At 36.6% G+C, this 24,797-nt stretch overlaps 1 long non-coding RNA gene across 1 annotated transcript in view; it reads left to right on the top strand.

The window, feature by feature from the left end:
* The first annotated feature begins 2,428 nt into the window (after positions 1 to 2,428).
* Positions 2,429 to 24,797, top strand: part of LOC149917288 (uncharacterized) — a 205,165-nt gene continuing 182,796 nt past the window's right edge. The window contains exon 1 of the long non-coding RNA XR_016468036.1: positions 2,429 to 2,542. This is a non-coding gene — a long non-coding RNA (uncharacterized LOC149917288). The remainder of the gene's footprint in view (positions 2,543 to 24,797) is intronic.

The raw sequence follows: 24,797 nt of genomic DNA, 5'->3' as shown, positions 1-24,797 counted from the left end.
GTTTTCCAATCAATCCTCACCTTTATTTATATCAACACAGTCTTTTGAATGAATTTCTGTGGGGTGATTCTTGCTTATGTAAAGCCTCAATTTAGCTGTGGGCTACATTTATGCTGTTCTCTAAGTCAGAAAGCAGATCAAATGTCAATGTAGGTTACATTTTACCTGCTTGAAATTCACCAGGTGAAAGGGCCAGGCAGGTGCAGGTTTTTGAGCCTTTTAGATTGTAAGCTGATGGTTTAAGGGGAAAATACGACATTTCAGTTAACAGCCAAGGAATAGAACTACTGTCAGATGAATTTAAGAGAAACTTTGTACTGATGAATTGAAAATAAGCACAGACCAATAACTGCCTGGCAGTTATGCTTGCTAAATTTTGTTCTTTTCGGCAGTATTTTTGTGAACTAAAATTCTGTTTCTGAGTCTACATCACTAGATTTGGCCCAAAATGTTCTGACTGATAAATGAGAAATGCCAATGGTTCTTGGCAGATTGTCTTTCAGTTGAGTAGAAAAATAAGAAGGAAAACCACTCAAATGGAAGCTTTAATGCATATTTATGCTATAGCAATACAAGCAGACCCACAGCTACATGCTGAACATGTAACACAACAGTGCAAATAATGTTTCAATGAATTAAATAATTTCTGCCTGTAAAAGTAATTAGATTCCATAATACTCACATGTTGGTAAGACTCTTTTTTCTGATTTGTGCCACATGCGTCCTTTAGAGACAACTTCTCTTGTAAATATGTAGAAAGTTTTCTTAGGTTATACAATTTTAGCTTTTTTTGCTAGTCAGCTATTCCTACCCTGTGTAGCTCAATTTCTCTAGTCTCCGCTGCTGGTGTTGTTCTCTCTTTCCTCCAACTTCAACCATGATAGTATTTTTGACCTGTGTTTTTCACAACTGACCTTTGCATCTGGGGGCTGCAGCTGGGTTAGAAAGTCCCCTGCATCTAAGGTTATGTCTTGGCAAGCACAGAAGTAGTTTAAAAATCAGCTTCCTAGGTTGCAACTATCATTAATTCCCCTATTTGAGACACCAGAGCTGCTGCTTTGTGCTCTAGTTTGCACAAATTGTAGTTCAAAATGTATCTAAAGCAACAGGTCAGTTTCATCTCTGATACTGCTCTTTGTCAAAATGAGAACCCAGAGCATGGGATATTACCACTGAGACTTATCTCTGACAGCAGATGTCTACGCTGACCACCTGAGAACAGCTCCCAGTTTCCTTATCTTCCTTGCCATGGAGAGCTGAGCTATGATCACAGGATCTAGCTCACCGCTGCAGTTTTCTGGGACAGAGATAAACTGTGACCTAGTTTTTGTGAAGTAGTAGTTAAAGAACCTAATCAAGCCCTTAGCTTCTCTTTGAAGTCTAGTATGTCTGTTAGAAAAACGTCAGATGATTTAAAGACTTGTAATGAAATGGACTCTCCTTTTGGTGGGGAAAAAAGTGAAAAGTTAACTTTCTCTTGGAATTAGGTTGATGAGAGTCCATCTTGCAGATGAACCTAAGATTGAGGACAAATTGTTTCTATTCCCCAGGAAAACAGCAGTGCAGCCCTAATTGTCCTCCACCCAAATATGTGCATAGCTTATATTTAAAAATCAGCATGATATTTAAAGCTGTTATGAAAATGTGCTTTAGTTACTCAGCAGACCATAATGACTCATTCTACATTTAGTCCAGTATGTCCTGTAAAAAAATTGGTAGTGTTTGAAGGGTATGCTGGCAGTATTCCTTTTTGAAGCTCGTTTTTTTTTCTTGAGGTAGCATAGGTTTGATAGGAATTAAATCCTTCTATGCATCACTGTGAGCACTGTTCTCCAAACACTGAGAGCTCTGATCCTGTTCCAGTGAAGTGTGTAACCTCCAGCTTGTGAAAAATATTTTGACATAGCTATTTGCTATTTGCAGAAAAGCAGCATTGTACTGCACCCATCTTTATCAAGCTAGTTTGTGATTCTCTTCCTTTCACCCGTTCAACTTTGTCACCTCTGTGTTCTTTTCTGCTACGGTAGCTCACCTCCCTTTGTGTGTCTTACTTCCTTTTAGATTTGTGTTAGCAAATCATCACTATAGCAACCAAACAGTTGCTAATTAGAAAAAGCAATGTTAGGAAATATTAATGCTTTTGACAGTCACACTTTGCTCCTTTTGGAAAAACAGCTTGCTTCCACTGTGCCCCACTTTTCATTTATTTTTCCTACCCATCTGTTCCTGATGGAAGCGAGGAGGATGGTGTGATGAGGGAAATGCAGTCCTCATGCTTGTGGGACAGACGGTGCTTAGCAAACCTTCATTCTGAGCTTAGTCAGAAATCTTGTGATCAGTCCCAGCCTGAGCCTCACTCCTGCCCAAATATTGCTTTCTTCTTAAATTTGGAAGTCATATGAGAAAAGCTTGTTATTTCCTGTAACCTGCAAGGTACTGGCTTCTCTCACAGGAACGGGACTTCTGTTGGACTTAAGTTTTTCTCAAGCTCTAAGAGGATTTTTTCCCAACATTTATTAAGGATTCAATGGTCAGGAAGCAGGTAAATGTGTTTCACTTAGGATAAAACTGTATGATAAAGACCAGAGTGCTTATTTAAATCATTTGTCATTAGAAGACCAAAGACTCTGTCACTGAAATAGACAGAACTTGTCAAAAGACATTCTCTTTTGTAGACGTTACAGAAATGAATAACTAAACACTTTAAGTAATGTATTTGTACACAGGCACATTTCTTGTTATATTTTGGGTATTTCATTCATTTAACATTTAGCATACAGAATTAAAATTTTAAACTAATACAAATAGTCTGCTGTGTTTGTAGCTCTATCTTTCAAAATAACAGCTATTCTTTAAATAGAGAAATGTTGATTCAAGTCTTGGAGTTGCTTGTACAGAGTCGTAACTGTTTTAACTTAAAGAATAATTGAAGAACAGCTATGTTGTTTTTCAAGTATCATGTCAAAAGCTCTATAGAAGCCATACCTTCTGGAAAAATTCATACAATTAAAAAGAAATTAAGTAGGCTGCTTTCTTGGCATGTTCAAAGTTTTGTCAATAGTAGATAACAGCCACAAAGACTGAATAAGTAGTTTCCAGGGAATTCATAGTAAACTAATAAAATAGTTTCAATAGTTGATTTATGTTTTGAGTTTTTTGTATTTTTAGATACCTTTGTTGAAGAAAAGCTTAAGGCATTTCGTAACTGAATTTGTGAAAGTCTATTGTATGGTCTGCATGTGTTACCAGATTGAAAAAAATGGACTAGAGTGAGGTTTATAAGACACACGCACAATTGAGTTAGAAGCACTTTTTTGTAGCTGCAGAGGCTGCAGGATGTGAACATGTTACACTGATATTTTCTTGTTTCAAAATGGACGGTTTCATTTTAGTAGTTTCTTGGTATTTTTGAATAGGGATCTCTTGTTCTGTTTTAAACGCATTATTCTGTTGTCTTCACAGATGTTACGAAAGGCTTGGTTCAATGTAGTAGGAAGAATATCTCTATAGTTTCTAATGACTCCTTGCTTTGTTGTGTTGTTTTTTTTGTAAGTCGTACTGTATTCCAGCAGTGATTTTAAAGGCCAGTCTCAAACAAGGGAATTTAGGCAATGTTCTTAAAACAAAAATAAGTGTTTTCACAGTATGGTAGTCAAAATGATACCCTTTTAAAGATGTAAGAACACAAGAAGATGCGACATGCTACACTGAGTACTTTGAGACCACAGGGAACTTTCTAGATGTCATTGCAGGGCTTCCCCTCTGGCTTCACAGAGTGGAAATGCTGGTATAAATTGGATCTGAGTGTCTTGATATGCTACAACAAGATCCCTAAGCACACGGACTGGGAAGGTATGCCAAGTCTCAGGCTCCACTGGCCTTCCGTACAGTATGGTGTTCTGTGAGCTCTGTGAGAAGCAAATGCATACAACGTATTCAAGAGAGGAAAAGTTTCTAGTTTTAACTGGACCAAGATAGCTAAAATTGTGAAAACAAGTGTCATTGTGCTTCCAAAGCTTTGGTGCATAGCTAGGGTCCCTGAATGCAAGAGATGGAAAGAGAATTTGAGTGTCAACATGACCCACATATGTGGCAATCAGTCAGAAGCTAGCCAAGTACATTCTCACTGTGATCATACAAATTAGTTGAAAGATACACAATGTCAGAAACCTCAGCCACAGGTTTCACAGGGCATGGAATGACTCCAAAACACAATTAGGAAAGGCGTGGAAGCCAAAAAGCATTACAGTTAAGCATTGAATATATATCTGCAGGGCAGTATAGACTGACAGAGTAGTAACATAAACAGAATAAGTTAACAGCTCCCCAAGTTCTGTTTGTAAAGAATGTGCTTCTCAGATTAAATAGTTCTGGCAAGCCAGAGATGTCTTCACTTCTGTGTCTGTTTCCTCTTCTCATTATATCATGAACAACAGCAACTCTTGAGAGCTTAATGAGCTAGGTTCATTGGAAATATTTTTTTTGCTAATATTTGATGTGATGAGATTCAGAACTAGTAGATCTACTGTTATATGTTGTTACAGCTTGAACTCAAAATGGTGCCTGATAAACAGTAAAATGCTCTAGGGTGATAAGGACTTTCTCCAAGCTAATGTATATGAACAAGCATTCAGAGCGTAGATATGAAACTTTCTAGGGTTCTGAGAATAAAAGACCAAAAATTTGAAACAAATTCAAATGTAGAATTGTCCTCCTGATGAAAGTAGGGACAGACTTCTCTCTAAACCAACAGGAATTTCTCAGTGCACCTGGGATCTAAGTTCTTAATATGTTTATGTTCTTAATAGTCATATGTAATGTTGTGGATCTGAACAATAATCACAATATAATGTAATCCTAAAAATACTTAAAAACTGAAGTGCTTCAGCTACTGACTGGAATAGCAAACCTAAAAAGAGCTGAATAGTTGAAATGTGTAACTCGTTAGTGAATAAATGATTTCTGGTATTTGGAAATTTATGCCATGAGCTCTTCTCTTTAAAGATCATTCAGCGTAACTATTTTGTTCTTAAATATCACTATGTTGTGTGAGTTTAGTTGTTGCCAGCACCAGGTGCTTGTCTCCTAGAAAAAACATTCTGTAGAAATCCATGTCATAACACTTTTACCCAAATTTCCTACATGAAAGATGCAGTGCATAGCAAAGAGGAGTAAGTCCTAGTTAGCTACCTTGAGATAAATTAGTCATAATGTGGCCATTTCCTTTTGTAGAGGACTGGAAAGAAACACTGCATCTCTGGGTGCTCCCAGAGATTATCCCAGGTTGTGCCAAGGGCTAAACAATCCCTGATTTGCTTCCGGATTAACTGGAGACTCATAAAAACGTTATAGAACTTTGCTCCCTGCCTGAGCTTTTCACAGGAGCTTTATAGCTAAAGCTAAGGATCTTGCAAGGAGAGAATGCGGTGATCAAAACCTGTTCCTTGCAAATAACAGCACGTCTATCAAACTATTCTGTACACAAAAATCTGTCTTGCCAAAGCTGAACTTGGCTAATAACATGATGCTAGTTAATAATAATAACGTGTCCCAAACTGGCCTCCAAAAACTGCTGCATTTTTTCTTAGAATGTCAGTTTATTTCAGAAATGGAATGTTTTTTTGTCAGTGGTTCTCAAGTGCCTGTATTTTATCAGCATATGTAGTGATAATAAACAGCTTTGTTGTTTTATCTTTTAGAGCTTGATTGCTAAGATCCATTTTCTATCAGTCACTGAGAGTTCATTTAAATATTGTGCTCTGCATCATAGTATCTTCCCAAGAAGCAGTTTAATTTCGTCTAAACATTTTAATTGCGATCCTAAGGGAAGGGAAGTCATTGCCCATATTAAACATGAATCCCATTATACTAAAATGTTTATGTTCCTCAAAGACTATTTATAGATGCTTTGCCACTGTATGAAAATGCAAAATGCTAGAGCTGAACAATCATCTCCTGGCTCTGTTGCCAGCCTGAACCCCAGCTTGTTTATTCAAACAGCCAAGCGAGGCACAGGCACGCATTATTTCCAGCATTATCATGATTTCCTATAAATGTTCATGGCTGGCTTGTTGAGTCAGGACAGATGCCAGAGGAGAGGGGTATACTCAGCAAGGGGAACAGAGATTAGCATTGCAGATGTACCAGAGGACAGTCAGTAGGTTTAAGTAATGGGGACAGAGAAACCAAGCTGCAATCAGATAAGGAGTGACTCTGCCACAATATGGTAGTTAAAGGGGAATGAACGCACTCTTATCTTGTGTTGGCACACTCTTGAATTTTGAACAAGTATTTTTGTGTGATGCAAGAAAAAAAAAAAAAGAAAACATTGAACTGATGTTTGAAATGTGTAAGCTGATGACAGAGCAACATCTGCCTGCACTGGAAGGACTTTTCACATTGGAACAGCTTTACATATCTGGCAAAAATGACCTCTTCCTACAGTAGTGACCTTGGCGAAAAATGGGATAGCATGGTCTCTGGGTTGCTGTAGAACTAGAAGTTAATTGATTGGAATTAAAAATCCAAGTGGGTCTGTATTGTGCACCAAATAGTACAAGTATGTAGCTTTGTATCTACTCTATAACCTCTCACTTCTCCAAGTTTCTGGTGTACAAGTGAGAGCCTTGCTTAGTCTAGCAAAGTGAAACCAAGAAAAGGAAAGGGAAAACAGTGAGGCACCACAGTTAAGAGACTCAACAAGAAATACAATTGCAGCTACATTAGGAATGTGCCATCAAGAAAAATGTTTTCTTCCAGATTATTAGTCATTAATGCTCAGTGACAATGAACAGAATGTTTGGCACTTACTGTAAAAGATCACTAATGAAAAAAAAAAATCCAAGAAATACAAGTAAATATGACAACTAACCCATTACTTAACTGGAAGTTGCTGAATCTATTACTTCTGTCGAAGTTAAAATAGCTGAGAAAAAGCAGTTATGTATTTCTTAGTGTTCAGCATAGTCTCATCTGTTTTTTTCCTGTTAGTAGTAAAAAATGAGTTTTCCTTCCCAAAGTTTCTTCAGTAAACGAGAATATTTCTTGACAACAAACCTGCATTTTTCTATAAATATTAGGATTCCTGGATAACAATCAAATTTGTATTCAAATGCTTTATTGTTATCATTTGAGGGAGGGGAGAAAATGCTGGAGGTTTATTTGAAGGTTTTTCAAAATTCCTGGTCTTCACATTTCATAATGAATAGTAGTCAAGGGAAATTTTATTTTTTCCGGAAACAATTTGCCTATTGCTGATATCAACGTACCAGATTAGTTTAAAGATCACCGATGTAGCCTGACAAGGGGCAGAGTAGAGTAAGTTTCTGTACGTATATCATGATACAGGAATGAACTATAATAAAAATTAGAGCACTGGAAAGTGCCACTGAGAACAATGCTATTTTTCTGAGAACTTGCTGTTTTTCCCCTTTTTCTCCTACACGACAGTACTTAATAGATCACATGGCCCTACTGACAACAAAACTGTGAAACTGCGTTTTCTAATATCCATAGCATCACAGGGAGTATCCATTTCTAGGAACCCCTGAGTGTTGAGTTAATATTGCAGGCTTATTTGTTCTTATATAATTAGTTATAATGACAAAAAGGACTACCAGAACATAAAGTCTTTTCAGCAGGCAATGTCATTTCTGTATGGAGTTTTATATTGTCTAGACTGTGGCTCTCCAGCTCCTGTGGAACTTCAATTAATGTGTGACATATAATAGGGTGAAACACTTTGATTACCTTGGGCACAGGGACAAGAAATGATGCTGAGCAATATATTTTAACATAATATTTCAGCCTTTGAAGTATTTTTGCAATCTCTTTTTTTTTCTTCATATTAAGGGGAAGCCACTGAATTGGTAAACTTAAATAGCAAATTAAACAGGAACTCGAGCGTGTATCATTCTTGAGATGTTTGTAGCCCAGGCAACTGTGTGCATGTATTTGTGCATGCTCATGCATGAGTAAGTTCAGTGAGCTAAATATTAACAGAATAAGGAGTTGAAATTACAGATTGTTATGAAAGATTTTGGGTGCATTTTTTACTGAGAATTGTATCTACATAGCATCACAATTGACAACAGACAGGGCTTAGTGTGGGAGGTTTAGTCTGAGTGGTGCTATCATTGCCTGCTTTTTATTCATGTTATTAACTAAAATTTGTAGACAACTTTGTACTTATCTATTTATGTTTATATTTTATCCCTTTGAGCCCACCTGATGTAATTCTTTTGCAGAGTTTGTAGGATCAAGGATGAACCATTTAACGTGACATAAGATTGCAATGCTCAAGTATTGATTTTTGCATTGGAACCCAGCAGTATAGCATTTTGGTAATGTAGATAGTTCACTTCTCATGCTCTAAGGTAGCCTGACTGCCAGAAAGGGATGGCAGTGTGAAGAAGGAAGTGTTCTTTTACTGTTCAGTGAGCAATGGATCATGAAGACATTTGTGAGGGACTGTGGTTTCACTGCACCCAGTGATGATGCTGTGTGGCCAAAGCATTGCTGGATGTATTTCCATCTCAACCTTGGGGGGAAGAAAGGGAGTAGTGATCAGTACTCACCAGTGAGACAAGTTGGTGAGAAGGAGATACGCCCGCTCTTATTTTCCTTCTTTCCTTCTTACTGTTTATATCTGATGAAATATTGTTTTAGTAATAAGAATTTTCTTCATTTATTGATAGTTAACAGTAAGTGTCTTAGAAGATGCTGTCTTGTTGGTGAAAAGTATTAGGTCTCTTGTGTCAATGTTTGAAGAACTAAGGGTTGAGAGACAGATGAAGAACACTTGAATAAATGCATCCTACTCTGGAGATGCTAATTGTAGGATTTAAGCTGGGCAGTAATTCTGACCATCTGCAAATGCAATGGCATTTTATGCATTTTGTGTTAATAGTAATGGAATTTGAAAAATTACCTGATGATAATATAGGACTGTGACTTGACTTTTTTAATGTACTTGATTAGGCGTTTTTTTATCCTGAGAATGTGTAGGATGTCCTATGCAAAGTAAAACTGAGTGGTGATATGTGGATACTTTTGTGTATGATAAGCTGGATGCCAAGATGTGTGTTTATACTGCTGAGTTACTATTCTGTACATCTTCCTTGATTGCTTCTTAATTTGAATCTTTAGAAGCTCATTATGGTATCATATCATGAAGCAGTCAAAATGGAAGCATTAATCATAGAAAAGAAATTCATTAGATGCTATTTTTCAGTATAGCAGCAATTGGAGACCTTCCTGTAGGTTAAATCTTGATAAGGCCACATGGATTCCTGCAGGCTGAGTGCAAAACTGTAACTCTATCTCCTTCCTTATATTAAGAAGGAAGGATAGATCATTGCAGAAATATCTACCAGCAAGCAGTCAATACAATACAGAGGAATATAATTTTACTTAATTACATTGTTTGAAAAAAAAAAAAAGCATATTTAATTTCTGACCATCTCTGTGCTTCAGCTGTACATAGTCTATATGCACAGATCAGTGAAACTGCTTCCTGTGCTGTCTGCCTCCAGCTAGCACTGAGTTACTTGTTTCCAACATAGACTAAGGGCCAAGAAGCCATATTTGCTGGGGTTGAGAAGCTGTGACTTGATGTTGTATTTATTGAGACTGAGGCTTTTCAATCTTTTTCTCAATCTAAATTCTACACTAAATTGAGAATTAACAGTAGAGGCCCCCATTGAATGTTGATTTGATTGGCTTTCTGATGATAGATTCACTAAGCATTTTCCACCATGTTTCTCTTTCCCCCTGCTTATTCATGTTTAAAAGAAGGAAGAAAACCCTTATGTTCTCTGTAGATATTTGACGGACTTATACTGTCATCCACCATCTGTATCAAATGATTATGTTCACGTGTCTTCGCTGAGAGTTAATACCTCATCCTTTAGAAAATTCTTATAAAAATAAGAAAAAGGAAAGAATGTTCTTTCTAAACCTCAGCAAATATGCAGACAGCTACAGTTGTGACAGTGCAGTGATGAAGCACTTATCACAACCTTTGCTTTTCCTGATCGCTTCAGTGATTATTGCAAGAATGGTCTAAAACTTTGTTGTCTTCTGCAACCTGTATGATTTTTATCACAGATGGAAGTGCCAGACTTGAGCAGTAACATGGATTGGTAAGCAACCAGAGAGCAGTTTACTGTGGATCACATTTCACTGTGATCACATTTGGCTGTGATCCACAATTTAAAAAAAAAAATCCTAAAAACATTTTTAGGCTTCCAAGTCTTCTGTTGTACATTCACAGCACTTTGATTTTGTAGTGACTAACTTCTGTAAAAGCACTAAATTAGAGAAATGCACATTTTGTATACAGTTCTGGGATGATGATCATGTTTGCATTAATATTCAAAATTGATGTTCCTTATGCTGAATTTCCTGTTTCTTGTACAGAATACTGGCTGAAAGACAGCAAAGTTTCTTGTCCATTTGTCTTTGAGGAGTGGTTGCTTCCTCAGTAGGGTTTGTTGTATTTGAACTGACTGCGTGCTTTGTGATATGCAGGCTGATAAAAACACACCAATACGTGTTACAACTAAAGTAGCAAAAGAGAGAGAATTGGATAAATTTATGTAGCCCTAAGTACAATGAGAAAGCCAGACTTCATCCAATGCTTTCTGACATCTGGTTGATTAACAGTATTTCAGAGCTGACAACAAATTAAAACTGAAACCGATGTTTCAAAAGTTACTTCAAGTACTTCCAGTTGAAAAGGTGTGTTCTTAGAAGTTGGAAGATCTAGCAGGTCAAAACTACAAATGAATCATTTTAATGACACGTTACATTTTAAGATGCCTAAGTTTCTTACATGAAAATTCATTGACTAATGTTAGTGCAGCTGCATTTTTGTATTGGTTTTGAGCTTTGTTTAGCAATGCTAATCTGGTATGCTTGTACATGTGGAATAACTGCGCTGTCTTAGCTTTTCTAACTTGCTCCCCAAAACAAACTGCAGAATGATTCAATTGGCTTGGCTACTAACCTACACTCATTTTAAGTTTGGCCTTTGGGCATCTTATCTAAGCCCAAAGGCAACAGAATAATCATTATGATTCAGAGTAAGCTGACTCTTAATGCTCTACTATGCAGAGTATCTTCCGTAACTCTGAATATTGTACTGGAATTTAATGAAGCCCTAAGTAGGTACTCTATTTCTGAAACTGTCACTTAATATCCTTTCAGATGTGGGCACCAAATACGCCAATTCTGTCTTCAAAACCTTGCCCAAAGTTACCAGATAGAAGCCTTGCATGAAATGAAGAGAATTGTCACATGCGGCTTTCTGTATTAACTTTAATTGATTATTTTGGTTAATAGAGAAAATTTTCTTTCCATTATTTGATATGTGAAAAGAAGTATTCTGAATATAGACTGAACTTCAGATATTAAAAGGAAAAACTGTTGTATCCTTAAGACTATAATTCTGCATTACTTTACTTCTAAGCCCCCCCCCCGACTCCCAGAAAAACAAAAACAAAAACCAAGTTAACAAAACAAAAAAACAAAAACAAACAAACAAAAAAAAACAGAAAGAGGAGTTGCTCCTCTTTTCTCTGTCTCATATACCAAACAGAATAAGTGACTGTGTGCTTGCTAAAGAAGGTAAGTGTGCTTCAGATTATGCTGTCAGTGCCTATTGCTTCTCGGCCTGTGTGGGTTTTTGGAGGAGGATGGATCCAGGAAGATAATGTGTTTCCATAAACTGGGTCAATGCAATGGTGCAAAAGCAGGTCTGTCAGATAGGAACTGCTCATTTGATGGCAGATTATTTACTTGCTGAAGTGTACTTAATTGTTTTGTATGGTTGCCTTAAGTTATATTTTCTTGAGCTATTTCAGACCTGATCTGGAGGAGGTATAGTTTTGACAAAAGTCTTAATTCTTGGAGTGAAACAGGATTTTGCATATGGAATATGGAAGCCAATACATTGTCTAGGAAACAAGCCTCTGGGATCTCAACCTATCACCGCTGAAGTGTGAAGTTCTAATTGTATTGCTACATAAATATTATTCAATACCTGCAAATTCGTAATGGAGAGGTTATAATGCAGGGAAGATTTATGCCTGCTAGATGCTGGGCTGTCATGATTAAAAATTTTCCACCCATTATGTGAATCCTATTGATCATTGCAGGAAGCAGAAAATTGTGCTGTTCATTGATTTTGCGTGGCTACAGAATGCATTAGGGCTGATGCATTTGATGGGTAGGCAAGTTTTCAAAGGAAGCTCAGTTAAGCTAATCTTAGTTCAGAGGAATATGCACAATGGAATAAGAAACCTTGTAATTGCAAGAGCAAATAGAAGAGTCAGAGGACTATATTATGAGCCATATCAGCATAAGAATTAGACATGAGCCTTCCCAAGAGACAACAGTAAAACGCATCAAGGCTTTGATGCTGTTTTTCATGAACGTAGCAATTACTGGATAAATTGGGTTTTAGCTTCTCACCCATCAGCCAAGATAGTGAACAAAAAGCAATTAGTTCTTCTGCCTCCTTAGCAAAGGGAGGTTATCAGGTTTTCATCGACTCCATAAAATAACGTAGTGAAGAAATGAGTTTGAATCTGAAAGTAGAGCAGAAAGGGTACTAGGGAAAAGGAGAGAGAAAAGTAAAGAAAATGTGCAGGCAGAGGGAATATTTTACCTTTTGAAATTTTGTTTCTACTGATTTGGTCCTTATTATCTGTCTTTTTATTAGCTTATGATAACGCTCAGAGCCATCTCTGTATCACATGGTACGTTTCCTATGAACAAAGGCTTTGAGCAAATTTAATCCCTAAAATAAATTCTGTCAGTATCTAATGCAGGGATTAATTCCAATCTTGGAAATAAAGGGAAGAAAAGATGATTTTTCATCTCATCTGAATGCTGCCTAACTGGTATGTTGCTGCATTGTTAAGTTACCTCAACATGATAAAGGAAATATTCTAATGTCATGAGCCTTCTTTAGGTATGCTAACACTTATTGTGAGTCTGTGGCATGTGGACTCCTAACGCACTTCTAGGAGCAGAACCTAAACCACTTGGGTCCTGAAATGCTTCTGAAGGACACGTATTCAATGGATAGTGTTTTTTTTTATTATTACTTTGGCTTATACGGTGATAACAAATGGTTCCTATTGTATTCTTATCGTTCTAGTTTTGTTTTATTTTTACATCAGGATTTAAAAGTTGTTTATGGTAATGATGAAAGGCATGGCTCCTTTTAAGTATCACCATTAGATGAATAATAGTTACATGTTACCTCAATATACACAAGTGAATTTCCTTTGCAGTTGGTAACTTTGAGGGGAAAATCACTTGGTTTCAATGCAGCAAAAGTGCCCTAGTAAACTTCCGTGTAAACTCATTAAAAAGACACTGATCATATTTATATTATCATGATTGATTATTTTCACAGTTTGTGGTTGTGTCTTTTACATTCATTTTAAGCTTGAGGATGTTTATTTTATGTACAGAATGCATGACGGAATCTACTGAATTGTTTTCATTAGGTACGTGATGGTTGTGGTCCTGAGTTTAAACTAGCAGGACTATTTTGTACATGCAGCTAAGCATATGCACGTAGTGTGACCATGTCTGTAACAAAAATTGGAACTAAAAGGGATTATGTCATGTTCCCCCTCCTCCCCCCCCTTTTTTAATCTTCATTTAATGTATATATCACATGTATTTCATTTTACCAACAGATTAAGAAAATTTCTGTTCAACTTTCACAAACTAAATCCTACAAAGATCTGAATAACTTATATGTCCTTTTGAGACTTATCCCATGCATATGAAGTTTTAGAGAATTGGAATCCTAGCCTGTAATGATGATGCAACCTCTTCTATAGTAGTTTAGTTATTCTGTTGCTTTTTAAACCTAGCAGAGTCTAGGGGATAAAAGCGATGTTAACAAAAGCAACGCTGTAACATGAAATGTCAGGATTTGAAAGAATGGGAAATCACAGAAGGAGCAACAATCGCAGCTCTGCACTGAGGTCTTTAGCCATACAACCCAGAGGACAGATTTGCTCTTGTCTGGAAGCCAGCCCAGCTCAATTTAAAAGACAAGGCTCAGGAATTACTCAGACTCGCTGTGTCTGGCTAGACCGGAGCATTTGAAATGTTTGCCCACACAGTTCTTTACCAGACAGTGCATTCATCTTTTGACAGATTCTTCATCAATATTATTTAACAGTTGTTTACTCCAAAAATATCCAGTTACCAATTAAGTGCTATTAAAAGTCTTGCATCACTTTTCATTTATCTAATTCCTCATTTACCCCCAGGAAGATGTCACAGACTGCAAGCCTTAACTTTTTCCAGCAGGCAAATCTGAACTTTAATTCTGTACTCTGCATCAAACTGACTGAATGTAAATAATGTGGGTTGACAAACAAGCGCAGTCAGAAACCCGGGGTGGAAAAAGAAGTCTGATAGAAAACCACCTGCTGGTCTGGGGTTCTCTGCTGCAGACCTGAGGGTTCCCACTGCTATTTGCACAATATTTCACTGTCAGCCTCTGAGATTGCAGGATTGTGGCAGCTGCTCTCCTGCCCAAATTTCCCCCACCCTTGCAGTAGTTGTCAGAATGTGTTGCAAGGCAGTTACGGTGATAAGTACCAAGAGTGAAGACAGAAAATTAGATAAAGTGCAAATGAAGGGAGATGATGCTGAGGCTTCAGGGTGTGGTTTCAGTGACCTCCTGTGGGGCTGTTAAGGGATGCAGAAAAGAGCTTGCACAGCTTTGCTGTTCCAGAGTGTGTCATAAGCTTTATTTTGTGGTATCCTAAATCTTTATTCTCAGAAAGAAGAAGTTCATAGGTCACAAGGCTCCTATTTCAGAGGGGCACATAGGCAACTTAGGAAGGTAGGGTGCAAGCAACTCTATCTGGAAATAAGCATTTCCATTCTGTGCAGTCAAATAAAGAAGATCCTTGTTCTTCCATTATGTCTTGTGAAAGGGAGTTGGCAAGCATAACATAGTCAGTTCTTTAATGGGCTAGACCACTGTGGCAGTCAGTACAAAAGTGAGTAACTATAATAATTTAAATTGTGCTGCAGGAATTTGTTACTCTTTGTTTAAAACTGAAGGCTTCTTCCTCTGTGCAATCATGTTCCTCTGCAAAATATGTGCTGTCTATCCTTCAGGAAAATTAATAGTTCTTCCTCTTGGATGAGGTCGAAAGAGTTATGTTAGGTGAAAAGACAAAGGAAGGTCAATATTATCCTCAGGAAAAGCAAAGTGCAAATATTGTTTTTAAGGAAAAATAGTGAATAGGAAAGAGAAGGTGATCCAAAATTCCGTGGATTCAAGGGGATATAACTCCTGATGTGAACCATTTTGGATCAGTCTTGAAATACCTGGATTAGGTGGGTGGTGCACTCACTGAAAAACGAAGACAGAGAAAATGCATGAGAGAATAGAAATGTTTCTAGTGAGCTATAAATAATCCATTTTACGTGCCCAAGATTATACTCATAACTATACTCAGTAAAATTTCTAGAGTTCTGTCAGTATACTTTTAAGGATGATCCTTCATTCATTCTGCAGATCACTCTAACTGCCACGTGGTCCTGCACCAATGAGGGGTTGTCTTATGTGAATGAGCTCTTAATGGGGAAGGATGCTTATCAAGCTAACTAGGACAGAGGAGAGTGTGTTTCTGCAACCATGTGTTTGTTTGTTGCAGGTGATGACACTGACACTGGGTTATTGGCAATGGCTTTTTAGTGCAGATTTTTTTTTTTATATACCTCCAATTTTTCCCTGTTAATGCTTCCCTACAACAGAAAGAAGAAATTTATCTCTATCTAGCAGAGCTATGCAGAGAGTAAATCCAAATACAGCTTCCTGTACTCTAGCTCAGATAAAAGAATGAAAAGAGTCCTGCAGCAGAGGTAAATGAATTGTTGAAAAGCCCCAACTGACTCAGGTGTATTACTAAGACTTGCATCTGTTCCTATGTCTCATATTATTTCACGTATATAATGTTTGTTATTTTTTCCTTCAGATTCACATCCTGGATGCATTCTGTAGTTCTAAAGTATGCCTTTGTTCATTGATCATTTCTATACAGTATATGACCTTCTTAGTTATGTATGTGTATGTTGCCTTCTTCCCAACTCCATTCCCAATAGCTCAGGCTATTTGAAACAAATCTTTTGCTTATAGACAACTCCATCCTAGCAAGCTCTGAAAATGATGTTATCATGTTCTTCACAGCAGGTCACGCATGTTTATTTACTATGCACATCTCAAATAACTTTAGTTATTCTACATAACCTCCTACTAAATGTTTATGATCTAATGATAATGAAAGGTGAATTTTAATGTCTGAAATAGGTCTCCTTCCTTGTCAATGGAATTTTTTTCAGCTTCCATTTGCTGTCTTCTTTTACTATAAACCACAGTTTGTCTTATTTCATAGTGCTAAATGCAGTGGAACAAAACTGGTTTCAGAGAATTAAGTTGTATACAGATTTATTTTGATTTTATTACTGCAATGCATATGCAGTTTAACTTCTATGTGTTTATTTGGTTAGAGAACTATTTTTTAACATGCAGAATAATAGTTATAAAAAAGATTCACATGATAGAAAACAGTGGAAGTTGCTTGAATGGGGAAGTGGGAGAAATCATAGACATCAATTGTTAGAAGTGCTGAAATCACATGCTAGCTTACTTGCTTACCCCGTAATTAGGGAAGTTAGCAACTGATAATGGTTGAGCATGACTTAAATACCACATCATCTATAGCATGAGTCCATCTGGCTTATTATAAACCTTCCTTGGCAAACATGCCTCCAGTGCTCCAGGGAACACAGCGTGCTCCATGCGTTGCCTCCTTCCCCCTCTAAATGCTTGCTTCAAGAAGCAGCCTACCCAAGCAAGTGCGTCTGGTCTATCCGGGCAAGCACATCTCCTGCTGTACCTGCTGCTCCTTTCAGGCTGTGGGCTACTGGTGTCTGAATGACCCTCAAAAGTGAACGAGGACGACACAACCATGTGCTTAACTGACTGACCCTGTGTTCTCCATTACTCTCTGCTGAAGATTTTAAGCACTGTCTTATTTCAAGGTTTAGTACCTGCTTTTTTCCTTTTCCAAACTGTGTCCACCATGAATGTTTTCACTAAGTAATGAGGGCTGTAAGCCAAGCAAATGTCTAAAACAAGCATGCCTTTAAGACCCATTGAAAGGACTGAGATTATCTGTGCCAAAAACCGTATTGTGTTTTTAGTGCTTAATTACCTCAAACAACACAACTTAAATTTGGTGTTTGAAGTGAAGGTGCTGGAACAATTTGAAGTGAGGTTACTTTTCTCAATTTTAAAAATGCACCTGGTAAGCTTGCCATTTCCCTGCAAAAAGGATCAGTGCCACAGCTTCTCTTTGATTTTTACTAGAAATTATTTGGAGACATCTAACTTAATCTTCCCTAGTTTACTTTAGGATTTCAAGTTGCTTCTGTTCACCTTGTTATCCAGGTTCCTTCCATTTAGTCAAAAGTGATATTGAAGTCTCCAGCAAATCTCATGGAGCTCTGCAGCTACTTTTATCTTCTGCTGTTGAAAAGTTTCTTTGGAGTATGGGATTTTACTTCTTTTTTGATTTATGTCTTACTGTTTTACTCTTTTATTAGTGAGTGATAATTGATTCAAACTGTGTCAGTGACAACTGGAAGAACTATTCTCATAGTGCAAACTTATTCTTTCAGTAAGGTTTTGTCATCCTCTTTTCTAGGAATAGAGTATATTAGGAAAAGGACAGGGATGCTAGGTGAATGTAAACTATAACAAATAATGTGTGGAAGTTGAAAGAATAAATGGTCGCTATTAAACAAAACTCAATTTGTTTTGATGGGACAAAAATGAAGTATGAGTAGTTCTTACACCATAATTTCTCAACAATAAGTTGAGTGTGAAGATCTGTTTTCTAGTTGCTTTTGTGTTTTATGTGATGTGCTAATTTTGCCAGATAATAACATGTTACATTCCAAATGGCATGGTTGCTAAGTCTTCTGTTTCTTGCAAATGGATTAGAGGAATGGATGTTGGATTGGAGAAAAGTATGTTGGCTGCAGGACAAGCCAGGACATTGTTTCCCATTGTGGAACAAGTGAGATTCATAAAGTTTTTTCCTTTTTTCTCTTGAAGGTGTATAAAAGACTCATGTTTTAACTGTTAAGCACTCTTCTGCTTAACCCCTATCAAAAACATGATTAATAAAACTTAATTTTAATTGTTTTTAGCTTAAGCATTTTTCAAGATACTATTTGCACATGAATATTTTCTTGTGGAAAGGTGTGGTTTTTATCTTGAGCTGTGGAAATGTGACTTCATCATAATTGATTAACTTCCTCTAGCTTTATAAATACAACCTGGACCTGATTGCCCCCCTTATCTAATCCTCTGGTGGATTGCAATGATAAATAATAATGTCTTGTCATTCTATTAGCATCTGTTTGGGTGGATAAAAGGCAGACTTTTCAGGTAGGGATAAGTAGCCGGAAAGCCAGGGCCAGTAATAATCCTTGTCTCTTCTGGCCACTATATGGTAAGTGAGCTCTCTGAGGTTTGTGGCAGGAACTAGCCTTTACAATGCAGAGAAAGAACCTAGCATTTTTCATCTTCACAAAAAGATTTAGGAATCAGTCCAGATAGGGAAGTAGTTACTGCATGAAATTAACCATTGTTCTTAAAGTACAAAATTAACTTTGGTAAACACGAGATGAAAATTTCTTCATTATCACAACCAAGTTTTGATTAATTTTCAGACAATGAAGCTTCACCATCAGTCTTTTCTTTGTTTGCAGTTTTTGCACAGTTGCTTGTATTTCTCCTAGTGATTATAAGCATCTATTTTCTATCTACCTTACTTAACATTTTATAAAATAGCTTGCATACAATATCTGTGAATTAGATCTAAAGTTTCAGAATGATTTTAACCAAGGTACAAACTCTGTTGTATGTTCATTATCACATTGACTATATAAAATCATTTTTAACATAATTAAACTATATAATTAAAATATTCGGTCTAGTCTTACACTCTGCTTGATTGTAAATGAGGCTTTATGGGTAGCTGTAATTAACCTCCAGTGATGTTAATTACTCACAAAGCAGGATCTTGGAGCTGCTGACCATGCAACTTGTTCAACAACTGAGGAGGTAATACACATTGCCCAGTGTTTATGCATTTTCTTTCAACTTACTGCACAATGTGAAGCTCACTCTCAATGTGATGAGAGTAACATTTTGGAAAAAAAATATATATATATATGTGTATATATATATTTTTTTTTTGCATGCTAAAATCACAAGCTAATTTATCTTGGAGCTAAAATGTCTAGCAGTCTCACCAAGATCGTTCTGTGAGGTTCCTGCTACAAAAGAAAAACCACCCTGTTTTAAAGAAGGTTATCAAGCTTCATTAAACTCAATTAAATTCCTCAAAGGACTTCATTTGTGAAGACTTGGCTTCACAAGGAGCTCATACAGAGTAGTAACACAGCTTCCAATTATACAAGGAGTTCTTTAATTTCAGGTATAGCCAAATCCAGGAGAGGAGGAAATGGTTGGCCATTGTGCATTATATACTGTCTCTGCGTTGACACTGTCATTGTAGTAGCCTTGTGCAACACAGAAAAGCACAGTTTCCATTACAATTACATTAAGGTGTTGCCATTTCTACAGGTGAAGTTCAGTGGCTTTCTTATATAAAGGCTAATTTACATGGGTTAAAATTTTAGGAAATTTTCTCACCCTAGCATCTCTCCATCAACTTGCAGAACATTTTTTTTTTTCTGTTTTATGTACAAATCACCATCGCTGTTTGTCACCATACAGTTTCTCCAGGCTACATGCAGTGCTACAATTACAGACTTGCAAATAATTCTACAAACAGAATAAAACATATAAATTGAAATAAATCTTCATTTTCAAAGAAAATGGGCTATTTGTTTATAAGGACACTTAAAACATGCAAAAACAAATAAAAAATCTTGAAGTATTTTATTTTTTGTAAACAAACACAGGTCTGAACAAGGTTTAAGAGTCCTCTAGTAATGCCTGCTGGCTTGAGAATCTGTCTGTATCAGGAGCAGGGCTGGAGTACTGAGGCATTTGGAAATACCTTGTTCTATGTCATTCTACATCTATTCTAGTTCTGTCAGATGGGTGTAATAGCACAAGGTACTGTTGGATTCGTGGTTGTAGTCTTTGTACTAAATAAACTCTCGTAGTTCATTTAGACTCAGGAATTCTTTTATGCAATGAAACCTTTCCCAAATTAGTCCCTTACATGCATGCTTTCTTGTTATGGAAATATCCCTTGAACTTCCTCCCTTTAGGTTCAGAGTTATTCACTGCACACAGACCAATTGTTTCGTGAGCACCCAAGAAATACAAGATCTATGTTGTTATTTTTTTGTATTGCCATAATTTCTTTCAGTGTTGATTTCCGGGGAGTTATAAGTGCCCATTGTCATATTGACATTAAACTAATATCTATTAATCCGAATGTATTTTAAATACTTATTTTGAGTACTGAGAACTAAGGAACTTCTTTGAAGTTTGAAGAATGAGTTGAAAATAAAATTTTTGCTATTTATTTGTGTAGATGAAACTAGATATTACCTTGTCTTGAAGGTTGAAGCTTCGAGAAGTTATTTGGCTCCTTGTTAATCATTCTCATTTCCATGTGTGAGGATTGTGGCAATCCAGAGCGATGTCATCATGCATGTTCTAGCAGAAGAGCTTGAAACTGTGTGCAATAAGATCACATGAATAGAAGGAATTTTAAATTCCCATTTGTACTTCCCAGCAGCAAACATCAACTTTTTTCCTCAGCTAATTTAGTCATAGATCTGCAACCATGATTGAGCACATCTGTTTTCTCCACACTAAAATCCTGTCCTGTGCTTCAGATGTCTTTCTTCCGTTTAAGGTTGTAACTTATGAATGACAAATGGATCTTAATTTTCAAAAATCATCTTACTACCTCTTGTTGGAAGTGTTGCAGAATATCCCACTGTTGTTATACCAGTCTTCTATAGGTAATAACCTTAGCCTTTGTGTTTCTAACATACTAGTCCTTTAGGCTTTCCAGAAGTTTTTTTCTGAATAATACAGCTAAAATTTGGACTTCGTATCAAAGCATACGGATGAAAATTTTATCCTTTTTTTGTACTTGTATCACTTTTTTGCTTAACCCTGACAAACGTAATCTTTTCTGCTCTCCCCCCCATAATCTCAGCAAAATATTGAGGAGAAGATTTATTTCTCGTGTTTCTTCATTTTTAAGTCCTTTATAAGCAGTTCTCTGCGGTTCTTTCTGTTAATCTAATCAAATACAAATGCTCGCCATCAATTTCTAAGCTGCTTGCAGTCTATTCCCATTTTTTTACTTCTGCTCTATCATTTCTTATGTAATTTCCCATTGATTACGGAGAGGCCAGTTGTCTGCCTCTCAACCAGTCCATGTCATCAACCTCCTATATTGGAGGATCTGCATTAAAGCAATCTTTCTGCTTTTTCTCTGATGCTTCTCATAGCTGCAGGGAGTTAATTATACACAAATAAGTGAACAGTAACCTTTCTCTCTCCCTTCAGTTCCGTGATTCCATTAAAAGCTTACAATAACATCATGAATGTTTGAATTATGAAGTCTTGCCTGCTTGCCAGTGCTATCTTACACCCTTGATATTTCTGGCTCACTCTGAAAATGGGCTGCCTTTTTCCCTTACCTGTTGAGTACATTTTATCAGGGAGAAGGTGAGATACTGTTTTTTCAGACCTGACACCTTAGCCCAGGACTAAAACTGATTACTAGGTTGTTCCAGTTAATTGTACTTAGTTTATTACTTCGTTTATATGATTTACATACATGATATCTAGAGATATCGTGAGTAAAATGAGCAGTATTTTCTAAGTATTAAAGCAGATTGTGATTTCCCCACAGCACTTGTTTGAGGTTTCTCAGCAGATTTCTCATTTACCTTCTGTGCCTTTAAGCCTGTGTTCAGATGGCTGCACGAGGTGATGGATTGCCTGGGGATGCTGTGAGAACACTCTCATTGCAGGTTTTTAAGATTCTTGACAAACATCTGTCAGTAAAGACTTGAGAATGGATGATATGACTACGGGGCAAGAGGCTGAATTAGATAAAGAAATGGATAGTATTGAGTATCACCTTTCCAATGAAGCTAAAAATTAGTCTCTCGGCTTAATAGCCCTGACAGCAATAGACTTTCTGCAGAAGGTGTCTGTCACCATGCAGAGAAGGTTCTTGGGTGTTAGAAGCTGTACCTTAACTCAGGTTAAGTAAGGTATTCTGACTTTTTAAAATTTTGTAATTAGATCAAATCCAGCTCCATACTGAAAAAGCTTGTTCTCTTGTTCTTCCAAAACTACCTCAAGTCTTTGCACCCAGCAATATTAAATGTAGAATAAACGGGCTCTGGACTTCCAACAGAGACTTCAACCCTCAGGTAGGAGTAGCTGATACTGGTGGAAATTAGTTTCTTTTGAGCTACTTAAGCTATGTTTCATGCTTCAATTGTCAGGCTCCCCGGCCAAGGAAATTAATTTTAGTTTCTTCACATCGTGTTCAAGAATGTAAACGTTTCTTTATGCAGGGTCCTATCTGTGAAATGTATAATTAGATCACTGTCTGGTGCATTTAATTGTCTTTCCTGCAGAGCTTTGGAGAGAAGTCTTAGGAAGTGTGTCCATCTGCTTGAGTTACATAAAATTAATCAGAAGTCCTCCATGGACTTCACTGAGTTCTGTTACTGACCCTCAAAATGCTGAGTTTTTTCCCTTTGTCTGTTATTCAGTGGTTTGGAAAGATTTATTGCTTACACAAAGTTTTTTATTTTTATTTGGTAATTGTTTCTTTTTCCTTTTGGCACTCAATGTAAGTTTGAGGTTCAAGCTCTTTAAGACTTATTTACAGAAACAGATTCACTGTTTTTAAATACTCATGTGACATGACCAGAATTATAATCTGTGTTTGATCAGAAAAATGTTTTATCATAGAATTTTTAATGAAAATTACAATGAAAAGTAAAAATAACAATACATTGCAATAGCAATACTCATTACAATGTTGGCCACAAGTTTATTCCTATCTACCGTATTTCAGTACAAAAATGTGTAAAATTATTTTATAACAAAAATCCATTCTGCATACAATTAAAGAAAATAGCATGGTAGAGAGGAGGGCTGTAGGACAGAAGTTGGTGCTCAATTTTCAGTAGTTTTTAACTTCAAAGTGTACTTGCTGTTAATGTTTTTACATACATTGCCTCTGTCTCCTACGTACCTGACAAAAGCTAATGATCAAACACATAATTCCATAACGCTTCTTACAGGGCTGTTTAATCTCTCCTTCATGGACTGACTTGAGTAGAATCCAAATTTATGCCCAGCTGCTTACAGTTGTATTTGATTTTTAGTAAATTTATGAATAAAAATAAGGAATTAGTTTTTGTTAACTTTGTGTTTTTATCTACCATGTAACTTAAGAAAAATAATTAGATACCACAGTAAGAAATGCTTTAATTTATGTCACTTCAAAATAAGGCAGGCAGTTTCCTGCCTTTATTATTCTTAAATGCACATGTACACAGTAGCATAAACATCAGTACTGTTCATTACACAGCAGAAATGCACTGGATGTATGAATATTTTATGATTCTGTGTAAATGAAAAAAAAAAATCCAGCATTAATTTTTGGCCTTTCTTAGAAAAGGAGTTAAAACTGAGCTAAACAGTACTTGGAGCACAACATTTCATGTTCAAACAATGAAAGTCAAGCCACAATTATTAAAATAAGCTTCTGGAAAATATTGTATACATCTTCTAATATTTATAAGTATTTTATGAAAAGATGATGTCAAATTTTTTTTGCAAAGCAATCCAGTCCACCTCTCAACAGTTATCTATTTGTTTTTATTGCTTTGGTACCAAAAGAGCTGTAATCATTTTTTTCAAAATTACTGTTCCATCACTTCATAATATTTAATTTATATTAATATTTTTCAAGAATCACCAGTGGACTTTAATTTGTTGTCAGAAGTTTAAGCTTTAATTTTCTCTGACAGAAATGCAAATTAAAGTTTGAATAGGTCCTCACTGCTAACCAGTCTACCCTAATTGAAGGTGTCCTAAACTAGGTTAGTTTTATCTATACTAGAAATATATCTATATTTCTAGTATATTTCTATATAAATCTATAAGAAATAAATCACTTAAATATCATATAACACTGTCCCAAGTCTCTTACCTTTATTCCTATCCTGGTTTTCGCTTGCTCTAGACTTGATTTTCTTCAGAGGCTTATGTGGTGCTACATCTTGAGTTTGTGATGACAGCTATTGATAAAAAGTTGATGTCCTAGTTGTTGCAGATCAGTGCTGAAGCAGAGCTAAGGCCTCTCACACTACTTGTGTTGGTCTGCCAGCAAGAAGCTGGCAGGGAGCTGGGAAGGGACAGAACCAGAGCAGCTAACTGCAGGGATATCCTTTACCATTCAGCATTGCCCTCACAAATAAAAACCTGGGGAAAGGTGGATTAAGGACATCAAGAATTGATGGCATTTGCCTTCCTAGGTAATTGTTAGATATGATGAGCCTTACTTTGCTGGTAATGGCTGAACATCTGCCTGCTGATGGAAGCTATGAATGAACTCTGTCCCCTGCTTTGCTCAGTATTTGCTTTACTATTAAGCTCTCTTTATCTTGCTCTCTGTTTTCTCACTATTACCTTTCCAATTCTCTCC

Source organism: Phasianus colchicus, chromosome 7 (genome assembly GCF_987193195.1).
Source record: "Phasianus colchicus chromosome 7, bPhaCol1.hap1.1, whole genome shotgun sequence".
Taxonomy (NCBI): domain Eukaryota; kingdom Metazoa; phylum Chordata; class Aves; order Galliformes; family Phasianidae; genus Phasianus; species Phasianus colchicus.
The sequence above is the reverse complement of the archived record's forward strand: the minus strand, read 5'-3'. Positions and strand labels throughout refer to the sequence as shown.